This window comes from Schistocerca americana, chromosome 1 (assembly GCF_021461395.2).
Source record: "Schistocerca americana isolate TAMUIC-IGC-003095 chromosome 1, iqSchAmer2.1, whole genome shotgun sequence".
NCBI classification, from domain to species: Eukaryota; Metazoa; Arthropoda; class Insecta; order Orthoptera; family Acrididae; genus Schistocerca; species Schistocerca americana.
In genome coordinates, this window is record NC_060119.1 from 487255818 (window position 1) to 487283549 (window position 27732).

Here is a 27732-nt window from a genome sequence, read left to right on the forward strand (position 1 = left end):
TTCTGTAGCGAGAAGAAGTGCTACTTGTAGTTATTGTCTGGGACGAAGAATGTTTACCCAATCTCAAAAACTCAAATATCGTTGCTGTTACATATGGAAAAGAATAAGCACTAAATAAAAGCAATTATATTGTGCATTTATTTTATTGGGTTGCTGCATAAATTCATAGCGTTTTTGTTGTGTCATGTGAGTATTCCTGTTGCTATGGGTTTATTCATCAACAGTCATTTTTTATTTGTAGGCCGCTGTTGCTATTGCAGTTTTCATATCGTCTTTTTGTTGTCTGGAGATAGTGAGTGAAGTTGTGGACGCTAGAAAATAGAGTGCCAAGTGGGGAAAGCGAAATACTTCTGACATATCCTTCTGTTTGAGTTCAGTAGAGGGGCGATTACGGCAGAAGCAGCCAGGAACATTTGCGCCGTCTATCGGGATAATGCCATTGCACAGAGCACTGTTAGAAAATGGTTTTCTGGTTTTAAGGATGGTCATTTTGGCGTTAGTCAAGAAGACTTTCGAGGTTTGGTGAAGGCTGTTCAAAAGCATTAATCCACAATGATCCACATCTGTTCACTGGAGAACTGCCAGTTGTGATGAACAGTCATCATTCCATCATTGTGCGATATATGCATGCAACGGAGAAGGTTCAAACATCGGGTGTCTGTGTACGGTATGCTCTAAGCCAAAATCACAAAAATCTGCTTGTTCGTCATCGATTAGCTCGTGAAGGACACCGACCATTCCTACGCTCCGCCATTACTGGTAACGAGAAAGGCTGTCTTTCTCCTAACCTGAGGAACAGAAAGGAATGGTAGAGCCTCAAAGCAGCAAATTCCCCAAACAAAGACCTGCGTGCATCCACATAAGATAACGTTTGTCATCTGGTGGAACAGCGACGGTATGGTGTACTGCGAATTGCTTCGCCGAGGCGTTAACATCGTTGCTGACATTATTGTAAACAAGTGAGACGTATCGTAGACGCATTACAAGAACGACGACCAGAAAGACTACGTGAAACGATGCTACTCCACTACAATTCCCTCCTGCATTCTGCTAGACTGACAAAAGACACTATACAGGAGTTCGGTTGGGAAGCCATTCCGCATCCACCTCATTCGCCTGATCCTGCGTCTTCTGATTTTGAACTTTTCCTCTCTCTGTCGAACAGCCTACAAGGAACCTCCTTTCCGGATGAAAATGTGCTCCGAACGTGACTCGACGAGTTCTTCGCCTAAAAACAATGTTACGTATACAGTCGCTGAATCGAAAAGTTACCACAACGTTGACATAATTCTGTAAATAGTGAAGGAGAATATATGACTGGTGTGACCCAATCACCTGACCACGTTCGAAGTCCGTGAGTTCCGCAGAGCGCCCCATTCTGCTCTCTCACGGTTTCTAATGATTAGTGAGGTCTCTGATATGGAGTACCTGGGAGTAGGTGGCAGCACAATGCACCTAATATGAAAAACTTATGTTTTTGGGGGTGTTCAGATACTTTTGATCACATAGTGTTTATTCACCCATTTCCTCAAGCTGATCTAAAACGGCTTTTGAAAAGAGTGATGACGATGGTCGTTGTAGCCATGTACTCATTTGTGACAATGCAATGTTTGATCCTTATTTGTCAACGTTTGGTGATTTTGGTTTGGTAGTGTCCTACACAGATGTAAGTGCGCTCTCTGTCTTACATACCATGTAACGTGATTTACTAGTGTATCTTATTGGTCCACTTGATTTCAGCATTCTGCTATAATACCACATCTCACACACCCATTCTGCTCCTTCATGTTTTCTGACACTCCATGATTCACTTCTATGTTATGCTGTTCTCGGATATTTTCTTGTTTTGCAATAATGCCACTGTTTGGTACCAATAGACTTTTTTGTTATAGAATGTTCTGCTGTCTCTGCGAGTCTTCTTCTCGTGTCCTCCCCTAATTGGAGCTTGTGCTCCATCTCTAATGACCTTGTTGTTGACAGGACTTTTCTTTCTATTCTCAATGGATTATCTTAAAAAAAATTCAATAATCTCTCTGGACACTTTGATGTACATGCACTTCATTGTCGTTATACACTGCAGTCATAGTTACATTAGGTGAGCGATGAAATGAAATCAGGATCATTAGAAATTTCAGTTTGCAAAAATAAAATGAAATAAGGGTGAGAGAACGAAGAGAATCAAACAAACATAAAACAAATGTTTGTGACAGGAGAGTGGAAGCAAATCCGTAAGACTAAGACAGTCAAATCAATCGTTATATTATTTATTTCTTCAGGAAAATAAAAAAAAAGGGACTCAGAAATTTCCGTACCGCCAGCTGTGCAGCCGTACTTCCAAGCCACCAGAAGGGACTGATGGGGCTGAGCAATTGTGGCAGCTTGGCTCAAAATTGGCTACCTGTAAAATTAGTACCTTATGGCAGCAGTCACACCCAAGGGGACGCGGAATGAAAAGAGGGGAAAAAAAGCTAAAGGAAGACAGGGAGGGCACGGCGAGAAAGCTCCTATGTGTTTATTCATCCCGTGGTGAATGGACAAGGTAGGAAAGCCGTCATTCCTGGACAATGAAGACAGGGGTCGTTTTCTGGCACGTTTATAACAGAAAACTGGAAGCGGGATATATATGTATATATATGAGAACAATACTGCAGCGAGGGGTGTGGCGCGCGGCAGGTTTTGGCCATAACTAAAACTAAATGTGGCCATTACGGGTGCATTGTTTGTTTATCGGTGGAGGTGTTACCCCCTGGCGGTGGCAATCAAGAGAGCCGCCCCAGGCGGCCGCCCCCTGTGGCTTCTGCAGCCGCCCCCGATCTCCGGCATCCCCGCCCAAAAGGCGACGCACCCTCTGTCATTTCTGGGGCATCTCAGAAAAAAGGGACACGCTGCGTCTCATTATCCGACATTCCGACGTACGTGTATATTTACCATTACACTCTCGTCCTAATGTAAATTAATTCAACGAACCACTTGTTAGTCACCTCCTTAAAATAGCATATTAGTCGCTTTAGAGCGCTGTAGATAGCGTACAACTCGGACCAAGTGGTTATACGATCCTCCACCGATGTCGTAAGTCACGGCAATGAAATGCTGTGTATGTGCCACTCGGTTGTATGGAATTTGCGCATTAGGTTGGGATGACGTGGAGAAGTGAACAGAATATCTTATAGGGCCTATCGTGATTTTGGGCGTGGTCATGACTACACCGAGAATCAAGTTGCCCGCTTAATTGGAGCATCAACAGGGATTTTCCAACTTGTCTCCAAGAAGTTGTTAACTACTCGCAATCGTTTAAAACGTCGTAAGAACTGACAGGTTCTAGAGACGATTGTCACTTTTTTCAGTGCCAATTTGTTTCACACTACAAAAGCTTTGCTGCTGTCAGTGAATGAGAGTCCATCTCGTAATGCAAGCGTGTATTAGAAGAGAACCATACAACGTAAATTTTAGACAAGCAAATCTCCAGGATGAAATAATTACAATCTTATGAAAAGGATGGCCTGCTACTCACTGTATAGCGGAGCTGTTGAGTCACAGATGCGCGCAGCAATATGACTGTTAACAAATAACCTTTCGGCCAAAGGGTGTTCTTTCGAATACAGCCCCATCTCTGGCTGTCGAGGCCAGGCTCAGTCGGCAGTCTAAGATCATCATCTCCACGAAGCCCAGCTACTACCCATCCTATATCATCCTCAGTACATTCAACAATGGGACGCACGATCTGCGATTGCCAATAGAGGTGTTCTTCAACACGAAATGTGGACGGAAAGATAGCAGTGGCTGCCATTTTAGAGTCGCGGTTTCTACCGGGTTCTGTTGTCTGCTTTCGAGGATATCAGTTTTATCACCAGAACTGAAAAGATGGTCGAGGTAGTGTCGCCCTCTCCATTAAAAATGGACTGTATCACACCCCAGCACAGATATTAAACAAGGCTATCGACAGGTTTCCAGCTATAGCACCCAAGCTCTCTACTCCAATCGGTCGGCTAACCATCATGGCTCTTTACAGCAGGCCAACGTCGTACATTGTCGTTGAAGAGTGGTACGCACTGGTTCAGCTGCTGGGACCTCCATTCTTATTTTGTGTGGATTTTAAAGCTGACAACCGACTGTGAGGCTGTGTCTATAATGATAGGTTGGGTGACGGGATCCTTGAGATCCTCGACGAGTTCAGTCTTATCCTCCTCAATGATGGATCCCCACGTCACTTCCATTACCTGGATAGAGACCCTCAGCCATCAATTTGTGTTTGGCGTAACTTTCTTCGTTTTTTACATGGGCTACTCTTCCCTATTCTATAGGATCTAACCACTACGCTCTTCTTTTATCGACTTTCACTGCAACGCCTATCATAGCCTACAGGCCACATCGTAAATGGAGCGTTATGCAGGCAGATTGGTCACGGTATGGCACACTAATGGATGCCCAGCTATCGTCAGTTCCCGTCGTGGCTTCTCCGCAAGCAAGGTACATTATGTTTCGGAATTATATCAATGTAGCAGCATCACATTCTACTCGACAGAACAGGATGATGACTGGCACCAACCGATCCCCGGTTCCCTGGTGGGACCCAGGATGTTCACGGCAGGTGGCGCAACGGAGATTTGCTTTCAGCCCTCTTTAAACGGCATACCACGTGGGAGAACTATGTTGCTTCCAAACGGATGGATCCGTGGACTAAATGCTTTCTTGAGGCCCGCAAGAAAGAGTATTGGAGGAAGTTCTGCAAACAACTATCTGTGCACACTCCTGTTGGATGTATTTGGTCAAAAGTGAACTCGCTTAAGCGGAAGGCAGTACCTCCCAAGCGGTTGCATAAACGAGTTTGCCTCCATTGTCGCACCTCCAACAGCCATGCAGGAACCTACCGATCTGGCGGCGACAGGTGCCACTGGCGATCTACCAGACGGTTTCACCGCGCCATTTTCTCTCGACCAACTCCACAGCTTCCTGATGTCCTCATCAGATACATCGCCTAGCTATGGCCAGACGATGCAAAATTTGTTCTTGTGAACACATTTAATGACATCTGGAGGGATGGTAACGCTCCAATTGACTGGAAAACTCGGATACTGGTACCCATAATGCAGCCTGGGAAGGACCCTGGTCAAGCGACATCGTATCGCCAGATTGCACTGTTGTCCTGCATGTGTAAGATGTGTAAGACATTTTAACGTCTCCTCAAGTTTCGCGCAGAGGGGTGGTTGTAACATGAGAACTTGCTCCAGAAGGGTGGTTGTAACATGAGAATTTGCTCCCGCGGACGCAAAACGGCTTCCGTAAGGGTAGAAGTTCTTATGACAATATTACCTTGCTTGGGAAGAAGATTGAAAACAGTTTCTTCACTAACGGGTATTCAACGGTCTTATTTCTTGACTATGTCCTGATACCTGAACTTACCAATATATTGCAACTGGTGAATCTCTCGTTGGTGATTTTACGAATTATATACAGTTTTCTTGGTTGCCGTACAATATATATCCGCGGTCAGGACAATGTGTCGCATGGACCCCGTCTAGTGTCTCGTGACCTGCCGCAGAGTGCGAGGCTGAGTCCCTTACTATATGCCCTTCATGTTGCCGACCTAGAGAATTTGTTCAGCCCCACCGTCAAAGTTCTTCAGTATGCGGACGACGTCCGTATGTACGCCCACTCGTCGTGCTTTTTGGGTAACACGCCTATGGATTACCGACGCATGCGAAATGTTGTTCACGTGGGATTTCAAAAATGGGCTCACTTTGTCATCCGACAAATCAGTAGTTTTGATATTCACGAGAAAACGTCGTAATAACTTCTCATTCGAACTTCATCTTGGCCCGTACACATTTCCTGCTCAGGCACATATTAAGTTCCTTGGCGTCTACTTCGACAGCAAATTCACACGGACGCAAAAAGGTGGATAACACTGCGAATATCTTGCTTACGCTAGCCCAAGTATGGTGAGGAGCGGAATCGATTATGCGTTTGACTCTGTATAAGGTTTTGATCCGTTCTTAGATTATGATAGCATCGTCTACGGCACTACGACGCAATCAGCTTTGCGCAAGCTCGATGTGATCCATTACAGAGTGATTCGTTCTGTCCTCGGAACCATGAAATCAACGCCCACCAACGTCCTGCTAGTGGAAGCATCCGTCATACCGTTGTCTACAAGACGCCAGATGTCTGGTATTTTTCTCCTGAGTCAATCTTCGATATCTGATTGTACCTCTCTTAAGACGGTGGTTCGATTCTGGAGGCTCACACAGGCACCTGAAGAACGACAACTGACCAGAACTCCTTTACTGTTTCACAGCTACGAAAAGTGGCGCCATCTCTTTCGCCCCTTCTACAGGAGACAGAATTCACCTGCTTTCGTTTTGCGTTTAGTCTCTTCTTCACTCCAGCCCAGTGGTATACCAGCCGTCCGATTTCCGAACGGAGACCAACATCACAGGCGAGCTGTAGCATTTTCTCAGCACACAATGGCCGCAGTACGCTCAAATCTACACGGTCTGTTCTAAATCTGAGGCGGGTGTGGGATACGCCTTCTTTTGCCCTTCTTGTGGCGCCTACCAAATGCTTGCGATTCCGCCTGAATCACGGTGGAGCACTGGCCATCAGGGATGGTATTCGTTATGGTGGCCGGACACTCAGATTCCTTCTGATACTTGCGGACTCTCGAACTGTGCTGAAGAAATTGCATCATCCCGCATTTGATGCCGGCCGGTGTGGCTGAGTGGTTCTAGGCACTTCAGTCTGGAATCGCGCGACCGCTACGGTCGCAGGTTCGAATCCTCCCTCGGGTATGGATGTGTGTGATATCCTTAGGTTAGTTAGGTTTAAGTAGTTCTAAGTTCTAGGTGACTGATGACCTCAGATGTTAAGTCCCATAGTGCTCAGAGCCATTTGAACAATTTTGAACCGCATTTGATAAACAGACCAACAGGTATTTTATCAGAGTAACACTTGCAACTTACGCTCTCAATTATTTGCTGGATGCATTCTAATCTCTGCCGTCCAGTACAGTTTTTGCCCTCTGCAGCTCCCTCTGGTACCATGGAAGTCATTCCCCGTTGTCTTAACAGGCGTGATATCATCCTGTCCCATCTCCTTGTTCCTGATTTCCCACATATTGCTTTCCTATCCGATTCTGCGCAGAGCCTCTTCGTTCCTTACTTTGTCAGTCCACCTAATTTTCAACACTCTTCTGCAGTACTACATCTCAAATGCTTCCATTTTCTTCTGTTCCGGTTTTTCCACAGTCCAGGTTCACTACCATACAATGCTGTACTCCAAACGTACATTCTCAGATATTTCTTCCTCAGATTAAGGCCTATGTTTGATACTAGTAGACTTCTCTTGGCCAGGAATGCACTTTTTGCCACTGCTAGTCTGCTTTTGATGTCTTCCTTGCTCCGTCCGTCATTGGTTATTTTGCTGCTCAGGTAGCAGAATTCCTTAACTTCATCTACTTCGTCACCACCAATCCTAATGTTACGTTTCTCGCTATTCTCGTTTCTGCTACACCTCACAACTTTTCGCCTTTCTTGGATTTACTATCTATAGTAACTTGGAAAGACAGCCAAGCCACTAGGAGAGGAAGCCGAAAGGCACGCGTTTAAGCTCACGCAGGCTGGCGTGATGTCTGGAACAGGTAAGGGAATTTATAGTAGCAAAGAACGTAAGTAACTACTGGAATACTTAACTTTAATTCATAATTGGTGAACATCGGTCTGACGGTACATGTATCACAAGATAAATAGCAAATGATAATGGCGCCCTGCTAGTTCGTAGCAAATGACGTAGCTGAAGGCTATGCTAACTATCGTCTCGGCAAATGAGAGCGTAATTTGTCACTGAACCATCGCTAGCAAAGTCGGCTGTACAACTGGGGCGAGTGCTAGGAAGTCTCTGTAGACCTGCCGTGTGGCGGCGCTCGGTCTGCAATCACTGACAGTGGCGACACGCGGGTCCGACGTATACTAACGGACCGCGGACGATTTACAGGCTACCACCTAGCAAGTGTGGTGTCTCGCGGTGACACCACACTATCGATCCATATTCTGTACTCATTAGATCGTTCATTCCACTCAGCAGATCATGTAATTCTTCTTCAGTTTCCCTCAGTGTACCAATGTCATCAGTGAATCGTATCATTGACATCCTTTCACCTTGAATTTTAATTCCCTTCTTTTATTTTCATCATTGCTTCTTCGATGTACAGATTAAACAGTAGGGGAGAAAGACTACATTCCTCTCTTGCATTCACTTTAATCTTGGTCGTCCACTCTTATTATTCATTGTTGACTCTTGTACATATTGTATATTACCAGTCTCACTTGTCAGCTCTTGCTGTCTTCGGAATTGTGTGGCTGATATTTTTCAGAAGTCCGATGGAAAGACTCACATATTCTACACGCCAACGTGAATAGTCGTTTTGTTCCTATTTCCCCCAAAGATTTTAGAAATTCTGATGGAATGTTATCTACCCCCTTGTGCCTTATATGATCTTAAGTCCTCCAAAGCTCTCTGAAATTCTGCTTCTAACAATGGATCACCTTTCTCTTCTAAATCGACTCCCGTTTCTTCTTCTATCACATCAGACAAATCTTCCCCCTTATAGATGCCTTCGATGTACTCTGCTCTCTCCTCTGCATTTAACAGTGGAATTCCAATCAATGTTACAATCCTTGCTTTTAATATTACCGAAGATTGTTTTGACTTTCCTGTATGCTGAGTCAGTCCTTCCAACAATAATTTATTTTGCGATTTCTTCACATTTTTCATGCTGCCATTTCGTCTTATCTTCTCTGCACTTCCTGTTTAATTCATTGCTCAGCGACTTGTCTTTCTGTATTTCTGAATCTCGCTGTACATTGTTGTACTTCCATTTTCCATCGATCAACTGAAGTATGTCTTTTGTTACCCACGGTTTCTTCGCGGTTACCGTCTTTGTGCCTATGTTTCTCTTTCCATCTCCTGTGATTGGCATTTTTAGAGATGTTCATTCCTCTTCAACTGTACTGCCTACCGAGCTATTCCTTACTCCTGTATTTATAACCTTATAGAACTTAAAGCGTGTCTCGTCATCCCTTAGTATCCCACTTCTTTGCGTATTGATTCTTCCTGACTTATCTCTTGAAGTTCAGCCTACTCTTCCTCACTACTGCATTGTGGGTACGCCTTACAATCCAGTATCTGTGTTCTGAATCTCTGTCTGACTAAAGCGTAATCTAACTTAAATTTTCCCTTATCACCGGGTCTTTTCCAAGTTTACCTCCTCCTCTTGTGATTCTTGAACAGAGTATTCGCTATTACGAGCTGAAATTTATCACAGAACTGAATTGGTCTTTCTCCTCTCTCATTCCTAGTCCCAAACCCATATTCTCCTGTTACATTTCCTTCTACTGCTTCCCTTCAACTGCATTCCTGTCCTCCGTAACTACTAGATTTTCGTTTCCTTTTATGTGCTGGACTACCCTTTCAGTATCCTCAAATACTTTCTCTGTCTCTTCATCTTCAGATTGCGACGTCGGCATGTTTACCTAAATTATCGTTGCGGTGTTGGTTTGCTGTCGATTCTGATGAGAACAACCCTATCACTGAACTGTTCACAGAAACACATTCTCTGCCCTACCTTCCTATTCATGAGGAATCGTACTCTCTTTATACCATATTCTGCTGCTGTTGATATTACCCTGTACTCATCTGACCATAAATCCTTGTCTTCTTTCCATATTTCACTACACTGACCCCTTTTACATCAAGATTGAGTCTTTGGATTTCCCTTTTCAGATTTTCTTGACTCCCTACCACATTCAAGCTTCTGACGTTCCACGCCCCGACTCGCAGAACGTTATCCTCTCGTTGGTTATTCAGTCTTTTCCTCATGATCATCTCCCCCTTGCTAGTCCCTTCCCAGAGATCCGAAGGGGAAATATTCGCGAATATTTTGCCGATGGAGAGATCATCATGACACTTTTTCCATTTGAGGCCACTTGCCTGTGGACACACGTTATGTGTCTTCCATGCAGTGGTTTCCATCGCCTTCAGCATCCTCATACCGTTGATCATTGCTGATTCTTCCGCCTTTTGCCGGCGTGGGTGGCTGAGCGGTTCTAGGCGCTACAGTCTGGAACCGCGCGAACGCTGCTGTCGCAGGTTCGAATCCTGCCTGGGGCATGGATGTGTGTGATGTCCTTAGGTTAGTTAGGTTTAAGTAGTTCTAAGTTCTAGAGGACTGATGACCTCAGAAGTTAAGTCCCATAGTGCACAGAGCCATTTGAACCATTCTTCCGCCTTTAGGGATAGTTTCCCACCCCAAAGACAAGGGGTGCCCTGAATCTCTGTCCGATCATCCATCCTCTTTGACAAGGCCGTTGGCGGAATGAGAGTGACTTCCTATGCCGGAAGGTTTCGACTGCCAATGCTGATTATTAATCAATAATTTAACCACTGGCGGTTTTCGAACCCGGGACGGAGGAAGATTTGATTACTAATCAAACACGCTACCCCTAGACCATTGGTTCCGTTACTCTGAATGAAAGGACATCATGGCGCTGTTTATAGTGAAACTGTTGATCGCCTTGCCAAGAGGTGTATTACAGAAGGCCAGTTACGCCCAACACCGATCCCTTATACTGATATCACATCGACGATACAAAAGGCTGTTTATCACTTTTGGTATTGTGAATGGCATGTCTCTCAGCACTCTAAGGGAGACTACATGACGACCATACATCCGAACATCTCTTCCCGACCATGGTTCGCCTCGGCGTAGCTTCGTAGACGTCATGTTACTTCTGTCATTCGCATGAGGCTGGGACACGGGTGTTACCCCGCTCACCTATATCGGTTGAACATTATGACGTCTGGACTTTGCGATAAGATCCCAACGACAGTAGCCGAACCACATCGTATTGGCATATTCGAGGTTCACGACTGCACAATGAGACTTTGTATAAGAAATTGGTTGCGAGAAGATATCCCCTCCCTACCAGTTTTCCTGCTTTACCCCACTGGTTTGATAAATATAACTTGCCCACGGAGTATTTGAAATCCACCGGCATCCAATTTAATTGATGAGTTACCGAGAGCTTTATATTCATATGGCATCAATGTCCCGGTTCGATATCGGTTGCGTAATTTTGTGTTTTAACTTGCGTACGGATCTCTACTTGTAAATTACATTTTCATTATTGCTCTCCTGTGCAGTTCATGTTACTGGAACTGTTTCACATACCGTTGATTGTATTGCGTTTGTCATTTTCCGGCCTTTCTTTTAGGTACGTCTGTCCTTATGCTATAAATCTCACATTGTTATGTGATGTTATTTGCAATTATGTTCTTCAATTATTGCTGTACTTATTGTGTGACGTACGGTGTTTGCCATTCAATGTTTTGTCTCTTCTGTAAGAGTATATCTATGTTTGGCATAATGTTGTTGTATAGCGCTGTTTATAATTCTGTTCCAATGTCATTGTCACCACTGCCATCGGTTGATATTTGTCTAATTGCGCTTTTATTTTACTTTAAAAGTGTCTTTATATGCCAACTTCGTATTTTTGTGCTATTCTGCTTTTTCGCGATTATGTTTCTTTGGCACTTTATAACCGTTGTTGGCTGTATGGTGCTTGTAACCTAAAGCCAAAATAAAGAAATAAAAAATACACTAATAATTTCAACAGGAAGGAAGAAGCTTTTAAGTTATATAAAATATTGATGTCGACTTTGCGCTGGCATAATGACGATCGATTACTTTTAATCAAGAACAGCCGGAGATAATCCCACAATCGGCATGATGTGACGAATGGTGATGACTTCTATGTAGCTCGGTAAATTCAGCACTCGCTCGAGCGCTTGATGCAGTGAGTCGTTTTACTTCCGAAGATATACCCCGCAGTCGCAGACAACATTAGGGACTAATTTTGTATATCGACCATGGTCTGTCCTCGCAAAAGTCCATTGCTGACAGTGCCACGTAAAGCAAAAAGTCTTGAAGGGAATCAAACTATACAGAAGCTGGAAGGTCGCAAACTAGAAGCGTGTGTTCTGGTCCAACGTGTCGTGATTTTGCCTGTTCCCACATTGCACGAGTTGCGTACACAGATGGTCCAATGTGGTGTTTAACCTGCAGTGTGGAGGATGAAGTTCAGGCAAGAAGCGTTTCGGCAGTTTTTTAGGTGTTTTTCGTAACGTGACTTGGGCCTGCTGTTGCATGCTATCAGGATGTTTATTTCATCATTGTCGTTGTCTTCTATATCTTCATGAAGATTTAATGTAGGCAAGTCTGTCTTCCAAGACGATGACAGCCTTTCCGCAGACCTGCAGGCATACGTTCTTGGTTTGACAAACTATCAGGCACCCAAACGAACCCCGGCTGTCACGCTAAATCACCATTATCTAGTCCCACTGAAAATGTCTGGGGCTATTTGGAACAGCCGTGAAGCGTAGCGACGGACGACCCAGAATTCGGTACTCTACAGGAAGTAATCGTCAACGAATCAGTCAGCTGGGTATTGCAAACCTCAATAAAGTTGTGGAGTTTCTTCATCGTCGAAATGGGACCATTACCAAAGCTAGAGTCGATGTTACAGGGTATTAGCGGGATGCGCTCTGGTGGTACAGGATGCTTACAATTTCATAAATGCACAGACGAATGCACTTGTTACTGCCATTTCCTGGATGTGACGTCTGAAACACCACCATCTCTTGAGAGCCAATGGTTTCTTACCACATTTGAAAATTTTTTTCCAGAGTGATTAAAATTCATCTTCTCCGGATGAAGCAACCATTCAGTGCAAATGTGTTGTCCACAAGCAAACTGACTTCAGAAAACATCGACGAATGAGGTGATACAAGCACAGCCTTTTCAGAACCGCTCCTTTCTAGTTAAGTTACTTCAGTGAAGCCAGATCTTGATGTACAACTGTTTCACCCACCAGTACTTTATTCTGGATCTCCATCATTATGTTGCCAGTTGACTAAACTTCAGTTGTTGTGTCCGACTTCTTAGACACGGAGGTGACAAGTAATAATACAGTTACTTAGAACTCTCTGAATAAGTAATACTTCATTAATTACAACAAAACTTATCTTTGCTCGCCAGGGTAAGCTGTGGCTGTGAAACTGTACACGTGAACTTGCTCTTCAGAACACACTAAATGAGCCACAATTACAAACTGTGGAATCGATACAAGTTCAGAATGGCCGTACTTTGGCTTCGCTGCAGTCACTAGCAAAACAGAAGTTCGCACGTGCTTCTTGACGCAGTTGTGACAGCATTGGCGCGTAGGCACAGTTCATAGGAGGCGGCAGTATTTTCACTCCCCGACGGTTGACACTGGCTGTGTCACAGCCAGTAGGCAGCACAACGACGTCACTCCGAAAAGAACTTACTGGATCCAAACTCGAACAAAACTGCCCACCTGGCCTCTGGCGACGTTATTTCAGGGCAAAGGCGCGACAGAGGGGCCTAATAACTACGGGAGGCAGGACTTCTTCCTAGCATCTCATTGGCGCCTCGTGATATACATTCATGCTGTGCAGGATCTCTGCAGTGGTCGATAATTCCTTCGCCACTATAGATACTCGACGATACTCATTATTTCTCAGTAGACAATGCGCAACAGGGCCTCGAGATTTCCCCCCCGTGTACTGCATCATTTCAGATAAACTACCAGAACTTTTAATGTATTCCATTACCATCATCATTATAATGATAGCATTGAGACTAATAAAAATCTAGGATTCGTCATCTGAACTGATTCGGTTTGAAAGCGAGAATACTGTGTCCATTATGCACAACTGTCAACCATACAAGTCTCTTTGGTTGCTATACTATACTCCTCTAGAGTCTCACACAAAAGGAGAGATAGCACGAATTCGTTTCTTTTTACATTTCAAGATGGAATCTACCCTCACACCGACGTTTCTATTTTATGGTGACATGAGAAAAGTGGTGTAAATGCAGTGTTACGGCGGTCGGAACATTGTCATTTAACACATTACTCTATAGTTGTACCAAACATTTAATTAGGTTCCATATCACTGCGTTGGTCTTCTCAAGCAATATCAAAGGCTGTTTTGATGATGCAGAGGATTGCTGAAAATTCGATGACTAGATTAAATGAGTAACAGAGAGGTACAAAACTTAACTGAGGAAAAAAGGAATATATGGCACGAACTGATTAAAAGAAAGGTTCCTTTGATAGAACATATTCTGAGGCATCAAGAAATCGTTACTTTATTGATGGAGGGAAATGTGTGTGTTGGTTGGGGCTGGGGAGATGGGAATGTAAAACTTGCAGAGGAAGACTGAGGTTTGAATACTGAAAGCAGATGCAAATGAATGGAGGGTACGGGAGATATGCAGAGATAATACGGCTTTCACAGGATAGAGTAGTGTGGAGACTGAAGATGATAACAAAAGACATTGAGAAAACAGATTTTTAATACTTTGAATATCAGGAATCTGGTAAAACATCGCATCTCCAACATCGCTGCGGCCGGAGAAAGACCCTGCAAGAACGGAACCAACGACGATTGAAGAGAATCGTTCAACGTAACAGAAGGGCAACACTTCCGCAAATTGTTGCAGATTTCAGTTCTGGGCCATCAACAAGTGTCAGCGTGCGAACCATACAACGAAACATCATCGATATGGGCTTTCGGAGCCGAAGGCCAACTCGTATACCCTTGATGATTGCACGACACAAAGCTTTACTCCTCGCCTGGACTCTTCAACACCGACATTGGACTGTTGATGATTGGAAACATATTGCCTAGTCGGACGAGTGTCTTTTCAAATTTTATCGAACGGATGGACGTGTACGGGTATGGGGACAACGTCATAGATATGCACCCCGTATGTCAGCAGCGGGTTGTTCAAGCTGTAGAGTCTCTGTAATGGTGTGGGGCGTGTGCAGTTGGAATTATATGGGACCCCTGATACAGTACGTCTAGATACGACTCTGACAGATAATACATGCGTAAGCATCCTGTCTGATTACCTGCATGCATTCATGTCCATTGTGGACTAAGACGGAGTTGGGCAATTCCAGCAGGACAATGCGAAACCCCACACGCCCAGAATTGCTACAGAGTGGCTCCAGGAACGCTCTTCTCACTTCCGCTGGCCACCAAACGTCCCAGACATGAACATTATTGAGCTTATCTGGGATGCCTTGCAACGTGCTGTTCAGAAGAGGTCTCAATCCAACTCCGTCGTACTCTTATGGATTTATGCATTGGCCTGCAGGATTCATGGTATTTCCCTCCAACACTACTTCAGGCAGTAGTCGACTCAATGCCACGTCGTGTTGAGGCACTTGTACGTGCTCACGGGGGCCCTACACGGTATTAGGTAGGTATACCAGTTTCTTTGGCTCTTCAGTGTAATACTACATAATTAGTGACGGAATAGAGACCTGTTAGTTTAAGAAAGTATCACAGAGGGCATTAGTATCAACTAAAATATTATTCTGAACAAGATTTCTCTTCGTAACAGGATTCGTTAATGGTAAACAGTCTCAAAGAATGTGCTTGTCTCGTGACTGTTTACCTTGTCATTTCACTTGGTTTCTATATGAAGTATGATGCGAGTACTAGAAAACGACAAACAAACGTTTTTATACGAATAGAAAACGTTCTAAAAGTAGTCCCATTCGTTCAAAATGCGCTTTGATACGTAATCTGAAGCCAGTTAATCGATATAGTTTAGCCAAATCGATATAGTTTCCAAATCGGCGAAAAAAATGCCAACTGTACGGTGATGACACGGCCGATATCAATATTAAAAAACACAAGTTGTAACTTAAAGCGCTTGTTTTTGCAGAAAAACACTTTTCAAGTTGGCGATAGCTATAACTGACCAAATACGAGAGGCGTTCAGAAAGTAAGCTCCGATCGGTCGCGAAATGGAAACGACTATGAAAATCCGATAAAGCTTTGCACAGATGTGTTGGGTAGTGTCTCTAGTATAACCCCAGTTAGCATCACGTCGCTCTTCTCATTTCTGAGCTCGCAGTGAGTCCGTAAAGATGTCTAGAAAATAGTGTCTGCCGCCAAGTACGAGGGCCTGGTGAGAAATTTCGCCTGAAGCTATGCAGCTAACATTACATAACTGTCGTGCTGTTTCTTCTTCAAGACAATTCTCAGCCGCATTCTGCAGGGGCAATGAAGATGCTCCTGCTTCGTTTTCAAATGGAAATGTGAGATTACCCACAATACAGTCCGCAATTGTCTCCCCCTGAGTTTCATCTCTGGTCACATGAACCGCTGTCTTTGAAGACAACATTTTGACACAGACAACGAGGTGTAGGCCAGCGTGGAGAATTGGCGGAAAGCACTGGCGGCTGCCTTCTATGATGAGGCTATTGAAAAGTTGGTACAACGCTATGACAAAAGTCTAAGTCAGAACGGCGACTACGTAGAGAAGTAGCTGAAAGGTGTAGCTAATTGTTACAAGTAAAACATTTCTGATGTTCACTGTGGTTTCAATTTGGCAATCAATGGGAGCTTACTTTCTGAACAGGCCTCGTATACATGCAGTTACAGTACACCTTTTTGTAACTTGTGAGGCAGCTTTCTTACACTCTATTTCGTAGAATTTTTACTTCATATTTTAATTTCGATTTTTGGTGCACATTTTTATAACAACTTTTTTGTCGAAAAATTAACTTTTATTTCAGAATGCCGCGGTATTGTTAAAAACATTGTTTTTAAATATCCCTACGTGCTACGTTAGATATCATCAGTTTCAAAGCAGTTTTTAATATTTTGTTCATGGTTGAAAATTATGGCATTCAATTGCTCACAATGCACCCTTAACATTCAGCAAACACCTTTCGTCGACTGTGTTTAATGTTCTCTGAGTGCAAATTTTATAGGCTACTTAAAAATTACATAATACAATCTTAGCAGTTTTGTAATTTATTTGTTATTTATTGAAAAAGAACTCATGAATATCGGTTCCATAATTGAGCGTTAACTAGAAAATCGGTAGTAGTGCAGAAAATCCTTCGGAATATATGCGATTCCAGTCTTTCTCGGAGTATTCCAATGATGAATTCTTCTCGGGTTATCAGCCGAGAGGTGGCGTCGTCTTGTCACAACGTTTCGATGAGTTTCGTATCTATCACTTCGCCAGAAGATGGTGGGTACGAAACTCATCGGAACGTTGCGACAAGACGGCGCCACCACTTGGATAACCCGAGAATTTATCAATCCTTCGGAACAATAGATAATAGATGACAATAAGAAATAGGATAATAAATGGAGAACATTATGGAAGTTCATTTCGCGAACGCAGAAATATGCCAAACCGTAGCTTGTACCTAATCATGAGACACACAGCGCTACAGCCATCTTGCTGAAAGATCTTTCGTCCAAGGCAACGTTCCAAGTCGACTGTCAGAGCTTCCTAGCACAGTCACATATCAAGCTCTGTAATATCATACGTTACTCAGCGAATGGCTACGGCGTTCCTCCAGTCATCGGAAGAAGAGGAGTCTGTTCTCTCAAGGTCTTTTCGCCAGCCGACCACGTCGCTACAGGTTCGCTTCCTGACAGCACTAAATTCATCGCAGGCTGTCGTAAAAGTGACTGCGACATGAACGTTAGGGAATTCCGAAGCCAGCTGGAATCGTTGGGTCCAACCGGCTACCTGGCCACCGCCGCCCCCACCCCGCGGGGGGTGCGGCGCCTCCCGACTTCCCACGGCCCGCGGCGCACTTCGTCTTCCAGCTTAACTGCAAATTGGGCCCGGGGCGACGTGGGTCGCAGAAACAAAGAGCGGGACCGGCCGCCTCGCCTGCCTAGTCCGCAGCGACGACTGCGTCCAGGGGATCGCTGGAGACGCCTGCAGACCATGACGTGTCCCCCCTGCGATAGCTCACATCTCCGTAACAGCGGGGGCTCTGCCTCCCAGTTTACGTCGCCTTCAGCTCTCGGCTGCAATTTATATTTTCGCTCGCCTTCCTCGGTGGCCGAGTCGTTCGTCTCAGACGCCCAAGACGAAACTTCTCTACGGGTGTTCTCGAAAATTCGGTATTCTCTCAATGCGCGCAAGGTGCAGGCAAAACTATTTATTGTTCTCCCTACATTTCAGTTCCGTGTGACTCACACGTCGTAAAAAGATAAGCTGTAGTAGTTCTCAAAGAGCTTAATCAACAGCATTTCACTACTGTACTTAGATGAACTACTGACGGCCTTGCGAGAACCAGTCCTGACAAAACTCTACCTTCTGGTGAGCAAGATGTATGAGACATGTGAAATACCCTCGGACTTCAAGAAGAATATAATAATGCCAATCCCAAAGAAAGCAGGTGTTGACAGATGTGATAATTACCGAACTGTCAGTTTAATAAGTCACAGCTGCAAAATTCTAACACGAATTATTTACAGACGGATGGAAAAACTGGTAGAAGCCGACCTCGGGGAAGATCGGTTTGGATTCCGTAGAAATGTTGTAGCACAGGAGGCAATACTGGCCTTACGACTTACCTTAGAAGAAAGATTAAGGAAGGCAAACCTACTTTTCTAGCATTTGTATACTTAGAGAAAGCTTTTGACAATATTGACTGGAATACTCTCTTTCAAATGCTAAAGGTGGCAGGGGTAAAATACAGGGAGCGAAAGGCTATTTACAATTTGTAAAGAAACCAGATGGCAGTTATAATAGTCGACAGACTTGAAAGGGAAGCAGTCGTTGGGAAGGGAGTGAGACAGGGTTGTAGACTCTCCCCGATGTTATTCAATCTGTATATTGTGCAAGCAGTAAAGGAAACAAATGAAAAATTCGGAGTAGGTAATTAAATCCATGGAGAGGAAACAAAAACTTTGATTTTCGCCGATGACATTGTAATTCTGTCGGAGACAGCAAAGGACTTGTAAGAGCTATTGAACGGAATGGACAGTGTCTTGAAAGGAGGATATAAGATGAACATCAACAAAAGCATAACGAGGATAATGGAATGTAGTCAAATTAAGTTGGGTGATGCTGAGGGAATTAGATTAGGAAATGAGACACTTAAAGTAGTAAAGGATTTTTACTATTTGGGGAGCAAAATAACTGATGATGGTCGAAGTAGAGAGGATATAAAATGTAGACTGGTAATGGCAAGGAAAGCGATTCTGAAGAAGAGAAATTTGTTAACATCGAGTATAGATTTAAGTGTCAGAAAGTCGTTTCTGAAAGTATTTGTATGGAAGTGAAACACGGACGATAAATAGTTTGGACGAGAAGAGAATAGAAGCTTTCGAAATGTGGTGCTACAGAAGAATGCTGAAGATTAGATGGGTAGATCACATAACTAATGAGGAGGTATTAAATAGAATTGGGGAGAAGAGGAGTTTCTGGCATAACTTGACAAGAAGAAAGGACCGGTTGGTAGGACATGTTCTGAGGCATCAAGGGATCACAAATTTAGCATTGGAGGGCAGTGTGGAGGGTAAAAATTGTAGAGGGAGACCAAGAGATGAATACGCTAAGCAGATTCAGAAGGATGTAGGTTGCAGTAAGTACTGGGAGATGAAGAACCTTGCACAGGATAGAGTAGCATGGAGAGCTGAATCAAACCAGATTCAGGACTGAAGACCACAACAGCGACACTAAGATATAAAAAAATTACTACGAAGAACAGCTGCATTAAACACTTAACTAATTACGTTTTCTAAAATAGCACTTAATCAGTTTCTGACACGTTTATTGTCAAATACACACGTCACCATTGTTAAAGGACCAAGCAAGAAATAGGAAACATTGAAAAAATGGACCAAGTAACAAAACTGAACGAAAGTCAAATGTCACCATAGTAGTCAAGCACTGTCGGGCGTGGTTGACACTTGTATGGGTGACCATCCGGCCCACCCTGCTGCTGACGTACTGGGGTGCACTCAGCCACGTGATGCTAATTGAGGAGATACATGACTGGGTAGTAGCGGCTCCAGGTCACGACAACGGCCGGCAGTGGAGTGTGCTGACCCTGAAGATCCTCCAAATCCGATGACACAAGTCGGTTGAGTGTGACACGGTGGTCGGTCGGCACCGATCGGCCTTCCGAGGCGTGTTCGGACGGTGTAACCAATGCTGTAATTTTGTATTGTTACAAAATTTAAGTAAGAGTGTTTTCAGCAGGAGACACGAGTTACTAATAACTGCGTAAAATCGTAATAAACATTTGAAAATAGATTTAATGATATGGAAGATCGTCGTCATTTAAACCAAGATGAAATGTTTGAGACGACTGGCATAACTGAAAATCAGGGAACACTAGTTGATGTTGTAAGAGCTCTAAATACTGGAAGTGGTTTAAAATAGAGAAAGAGGAGTCGTTATCAACAATTTGGTAGTCTTGGAAGAAAGGCGCCATGGATAACTAAGGGTTACCACAGCTAGACAAATTTGATTTCTGTGCCTTAGAGCCTCTAGAGAAAGAATTTCAACTGTCAGAATATTACGAAGTGCCTAACAAATTGTAGCTAACACAATTTTCGCACCCAAGCTACTAGAAATAGGCAGCATGAAAGGCGAAAACGGAGACTACACAGCTTTGCATTATCCCCACCACGTCGTCCCTGCTCTAACCAAGCTACCAATGACAAGTCAGGACTGGGAAGCCGATCGTAAAGCGCTATGTTTAAACGAATACGGAATTTTATTTCACTTTACTGCTCCTCTCACGTCATCTCCCTTGTTTCGTATGCAAAATGCAAAGAACATCTACAGTATAGAACATTACTAACAACCTGTCTATAGAGATGGCTGCGTGGACATTTTGCATAAAACCCTGCTCTTTACAAACGTTAATGCCACAGACAGAAAACTACTGGAAGTTGCAGTAAAAAATCAGTCTCAATCTTTGTTGATCGCCCCCATTATATTTAAATATAGCATAGGTGATGTAATTAAAATTGTAATTTAATGTGGTACATGCGTAGAACGTTGGTGTAAACTATTACAGTATCCTAAATGCCATTCCTTGTATATATTGTAATGTTGCAGTTTATTCCCAAACTGTCCCCTAACCTGTTTTGTAATTCAAAGGGCAGATCACAATGGTCAGAGAAGCCAAATCACTTATACTAAATGAGAACTATATGCAGTGATCGCATTTCAAATTGTTTCTATATCTCCTATCCACTTGGTATGGTGAGGGAATCTTGTTATTCCAGAAGCCTTGGCGCTTTTAACTGGCTTGCAAAAGGAAAGTTCACTTACCATAATGCAGTAGTCATAAAGCTGTTTGCTGCTGAAAGCCATTATTTATGCAATTAGCAGAGGCAGACAGCTAGCCGTATCAGCACAGCAGGAGCGTCGAGGAATCCAGATAATGTGCAAGAAACGAAAAGGAATCTTTTTTGGCTGAGAAACACAAGACTATGTAGTGTAAGAGCACCCATTAAGCCAGGTGTGGCCTGCTGGAACGTTTGTTCAAACTCTGGTAAGGGGCTCTGTGGTCGGCTCACAGTAATTATACCAGTAGTGGGGGAGGGGGGGAGGGGGTGAGTTCCTGTGCGTGTTTATGTGGATTGCATTTTGTTGGCCATAAGTGAAAATCTGTCTTGTGATGGGAGAGATTTTCTGCGTTCTTTCCCATGCTATGGGAGAAAACTGACCTTGTTTAATCGCAACATTATCTGAGAGAGTAGAAAATCGTAAAATTTGTTATTAAATTATCTTTAGTCAGAACGCACAAGGCCTGCGCAGTAGGCCAGCGAGATCCCAACATTGACAGAACCAACTAAGTTTTCTATAGTGAAGTTAGAACACACTTGTTTCGGGGGGATTGCATAAAACATTTTCTTGAAGGCAATTGTAGAAGGTACTTAACCTGGTCGTTGCAGGTAGTTGCAGAGAGAGATGTTTCCAACTTAGAGCAGAGTAAATAAGCTGAGTTGGAGATTTCAAGTACCACTGCAGCCATCTTCTACCCTCAAACAGCTGAAGAGTAGTAATCATGTGCTGTCACTTTAGCCAACGAGATGAGATTAGTGTGAAGTCAGTTAATTTGCTTCAGGCTTTCATTTCACGGATCTAATTTTCACAGGCAGCTAGTTTAACCTATTGTACGCTTAGGTGAGGGTATTGGTATTTGTTTGTGCTTTTCTTAGGACCTTTTCTGAATCATTACCATTTTCCACAGTCATTGTCCATATTGGTGACATAGTTTCATGTCACACTTTTATATACCCACCCGTCTGAGCCGAGGCTGTATTTCGTATCTGCAATCCCTTCTCCACTTATTACGTGTGTGTAATCTCCGAACAGGTGGGTAAATGAATTTTTCGATGTCTTTTGGCAATAAACCAGATTGTCACAGTGATCATCAGCTTCTTTTAGTAGTGTGATGCATCTCTTCATTAATATGTCCGTATGAGGTATGGTATACATGCTTTCGTCGTTATTTGGATACCCCTAGTAGTTTTCACTTAATAAGACGTTATCCGTTGCCTGACCTTGTCCCTCTTAAAATTGCACAATCTTATGAAGAGCACCCCATCGCTGTAGGTGACTGAGGATAGGATCTGTAGCATATTGGGAGTATGTAAACACTGCAGTATATGAATATCTTTCCCCATGCTTGTGATACAAATTTGACTTGGTCTGTACAATGCGTGTTGTTTAGAAATCCAAAAACCGTTATATTAAGTTACAGATTCGTATGAACTACGAAAAACTTTGATACTGGGTGTATCAGTGAGGTTATGTTCCAAAATGTTGTTGCCCTGTATAAAAAGAGAAATTTATTTTAGTGTACACTATTACGCATAAGCTCAATCTCTTTATTCAAATATTGCGGGATCATATCGTTATCTCGTGCACTTCACATTAGCACGTAGTTAACAACTGGTACATAAGTAACAACTGAGCCCTTGATGATAGGATCATTCTGTTGAACCACATTGTGCTAACAAATATTGGAAAATAAACATAACTGAAGATGATCAAGTATTATTTGTTCATTTCGTAATACAATCACAGATATAAAAAAAATGGTTCTGAGCACTATGGGACTTAACTTCTGAGGTCATCAGTCCCCTAGAACTTAGAACTACTTAAACCTAACTAACCTAATGACATCACACACATCCATGCCCGAAGCAGGATTCGAACCTGCGACAGTAGCGGTCGCGCGGTTCCAGACTGTAGCACCTAGAACCGCTCGGGCACTCCGGCCGGCCAATCACAGATATCGGTGAATTCCATGCAACATGTAAAAATTTAATGTTGCTTCACAAGCTTTCCCTGCAGAATAGCTTGTGACACTTTTCTCTGGTTTATAGCCAGATATTTGGGTAGAAACAATATTTCGACAAACTTTATCAAATGCAGAGTGGCAATGGAAGACAACAGTCAGGTGGATCGTGGAAATACTGTCTCAACTTGAAGATTCGGCTGTCCATCCAAGAAGGGTAAAGACAAGTTTAGGTTAAATTTAAATTTGATATGAATTAGAGAGAGAAGTAAGGCTAATGAGTGTTGCCTACGTGCAGGGGCAATGGCGTCACACTCCGAGATGGTGGCAAGCCTCATCCCCTTATAATGACGTCAAGTGACGAGCCACATCCCTACCCCTCCGCCTCCCCCCGGTCACCATTCCCCTTCTCTCTCCCATACCACTCTCCATGCAATCTCAATGTAGCATTAAAATGAGGCCGTCAGTCATCCGAATGTGTAAAAATGGCGCTAAGTTAGAAGATATGTAATATTTCGGAAAAAATTACGTGAGTTTCACTTAAATTGTTATCATGTTCAAAGATATTTGCCTCTGAATAACGTAAACGGGTATTTTGTTCAAACATATACACAAATACTGTACGGTCTCAACATTAAATTTCATCTCACATGTGTCAACACAACATAAAGAAAATTGCTAACAGTATTTACACATCTGCCTCATCATAATCAACAAATTTCATTTCTCTGTAATGATGCAACAACATTGTAGCATATAACAGAGGGAATGAAAGGATAAAGAATCTAAACAAAAAAATACCGTACTTAGATATAAATTTGATTATATTTTTGTTTTAAATCTTCATACAATAAATCACAGTTAGCTTTGACTTACAGTAAACATCGTTTGTCATTTTATGGTATCACTCACAGCGGAAGCATATCAGATTAATACACTTTCCGCTTTATCTTCAATACTTCTGTATTCGAGACAGCTCAGACAGACATCCAAGTTATGATTAATGTATCTGCCTTAATAAAATTGAATTAGGATTGAATCGTAGTTTGTGGGTAAACTGAATACAACATAAATAATAAATCACTGTAACAATCAATCAGTTTGTCATAATGGAACAGAACCTGCTCTTTCATACCCGCGATACACTTCAAGAGCAGTAAAATGTTCAGAATCTTTAAATCACTTCCTGTTGGAATGGGGTTTCCACTCAGCGTCTTGGTGCCAAACGAGGAGGCAGTAGTGACCTAAGCTAAGGCACATCAATTGTTTGTGCACAGAGCAATAACCTCGCAGAACAGTGCTCAGTTTATGATCTAGTATCAAACGCTGATCATGCATAGGCGAAAGTTCTTACTCAAATTGCTTTATGATCGAAACTGAGGGTTGGAAGATTGCGGCACTTACACGAAGCATGGCGCTCTTGCCGGATTAACCGGCTTTTCGCAGGTACAGTCGTACTTCTAGGAAGTTCAGCAGTTCAGCGCAGCTGCTCGGGCGAGCTGGCTCGGACTCACATCACAGCAGTGAGCAACCACTTATCGCTTCAGAGTGGCACATTAATGCGTTTCGTGAGTAATTTATTTCGTGAGATATTTGGCCTGGTCACTATCAATGGACCACCCTGTATATCTTATCCCTAGTGATATATGCCTCTACATCCTTACATTTGTCTTGGAGCCATTTTGCACTTCCTGTCGATCTCATTTTTGAGACATTTGTATTCCTTGTTGCCTACTTCATTTACTGCATTTTTATATTTTCTCTTTTCATCAATTAATTTCAATATTTCTTGTGGTACCAAAGGATTTCTACTAGCCCTCGTCTTTTTACCTACTTGATCCTCTGCTGCCTTCACTATTTCACCTCTCAAAGCTACCCATTCTTCTTCTACTGTATTTCTTTCCCCTGTTCTTGTCAGTCGTTCCCTAATGATCGCTCTGAAACCCTCTACAATCTCTGCTTCTTTCAGTTTATCCAAGTCCCATCTTCTTAAATTCTTACCTTTTTGCAGTTTCTTCAGTTTTAATCTACAGTTCATAAGTAATAAATTTTGGTCATAGTCCACATCTGCATCGCATACACCTAACATATAGATTTGGCATCCTGCACTGATACGTTGATGTTGATGTGTCTTACCCCTTTGAAGCTCGTAACCCGATCATCATGCTACCTTTCATCCATTTGAAAACTGCTACTCTCCATTTGAAGGATAGACTGCACGCTTAATCTTCATTCTCAAGCATAAATTTAATAGCCATATCACATCTCTGGAATGTTCACTCTTAGGTCCCAAACCGATTTGGCTGTATTCCAGGTAAAAAATGTATGAAGTAAGGACTGCTTAAGGAACTGTTGCACACCGAAAAATGCCAAAATAATTGTTGATTTCTATCACCATCAAGCAGAACCATCTTTACTCCGACCTTGGTAAAACAAACTGGGAAAAACAAGTCGCAAAATCTCGAGGAAGACTGAAACGAAAAAACTGGCAGCAAGTCGTTGGAACGAATACACTGAAGTCCCGTTCAATAAAAATCAACAAGCTCCAAGGAAATAGGCACCAGCTTACAATCAGATATTCCTACCACTGCACCTCCTCAAGAAGACCGTGAGTAGATTTTTATTCAGAAAATACAAGACTGGTGCGGAGACAGGGAACATTATGCAGGAAATGGGTTTTAGCCTCCTCCAGAATACGTCGCAGATAGGAGGATAGGCCTTGGTATTCTATCTCTGGGACATCCTGTCCACAACCTGCAGTGTCCTGGACCCTGTACAAACGTCAATACATTCCCTCTCCGTACAAGTGTCACTCCGTGAAAGCGTCACATACTCCGAAATTGCGTGCAGCTTTGATTGAATCGCACATTGCATAGCCAATTTTCGGTGTAATTTAACACAAATCATGATAATCAACTATGTTTAATTCTTTTTCTGTTGAGAGTTTCAGACCTTTTGCTTTACGCATACGCGATGTGCCTCTGTTGCGAAAGTTACTTAAAGCCTGCAGCTGAAGCATTTCAAAACGATAGTTCATTAGCACAAAAACTCAGAGACTACACACTGTAAATGTAACTGTAACTAAACCATCATACGAAATTTGGTATTCGTAGCTGAATTGTATACAGATTCTCGATTTCATTTTTAAATATCGATCACTTTCAAATAGCTCCTGAACTATTGCTTTCAAAATCATAAAATATTGGTTACAAGCCTATTTTTACGTCGTGGATATGAATCTCTAATAAAAATAGTGGGTCGTCATACAACGCTCTAAGTCCAGTGTCTGTTTTAACTCTGAGCAGAGCAAAGACAGTGGTAGCAGCAGAGGGTGAGAGAACCGATTCTCAACATGCCATATTCGAGAATTGGTCTCTAGCTATAATCTTTTACCATCCACACTTAATTCCATCACAAAATTTCTAAATTTTCTGTTTATGACATCTCGGGAAGTATCCTATCGAGCTATCCCATAAGGTTTTTTTTGTCTACGAGTCGATGCTCTGCCCTTTCATTTGTTACCTGACCTACGTAATTAATCAGTAGTCTGCATTTTAGAAGAACCTTCTATTCTCCGCTTGTCTGTGGGAAAATGCTGTATCTCTTTGTTTTTCGTTATAGTTATCGAGGGAGGAGGAGGAGGAGGAGGAGGAGGAGGAGGAGAAGTAGAGGTTATATGCGTTATTGTGAAAGCGAGTTCGTTTTTATAGAAATTCATTATGGTTCACAGATTTTTTGTAATTGTAATTGTGATTAGAAAACGCATTACCTTACAACTGTTCTTTCTGTACATTTACCGATCTTACCCAGGATGGCGATACTGACGAAGATCTGGACCTATATGAAACTGTTGATTATACTGAAGAAATTATTAGACAGGCACTCAAACAAAGAATATTAACCGTAGACTAATTAATCTGTTTTATACTCGACGAAGATGAATTTTTTTATCTAAAGTATTTTTATGTTACAAGGGCTTTTTTTTTCTTCTTTTAGGGAGAGGGCTTTACTGCTCCTCACTGGATGAATTTAAGATGATAATTTATTAGCAGAAAATCTACATACTATAACATTAAGCCCATAAATATCATATACAGGGTGAACAAAAATTCGCGCAACCAGACTTCACAGCGCGATTCCTCACATACTACACTCCGCAGCTCGTGGTCTAGTGGCTAGCGCTGCTGCCTCTGGATCACGGGGTCCCGGGTTCGATTGCCGGCCGGGTTTGGGTTTTCTCTGCGCGGGGCTGGGTGTTTGTGTTGTCCTCATCATTCCATCATCATCGTCATCATCATCATTCGTGGCAGTGGCTAGATTGGACTGAGTAAAAAATTGGACTGTGTAAAAATTGGAACTTCGTACGGGCGCTGATCACCGCGCAGTTGGGCGCCCTGCAAACCAAACATCATCATCACATACTAGTAACACAAAAATGACCCCTACAAAATTAAGGATTGCGCATATTTCCGGCAGTAAATGAACGTTAAAGACTGGAAATCTGGCAACATTGTAATTAAATGTAATACAACTACCTCAGTCAAATAAAACG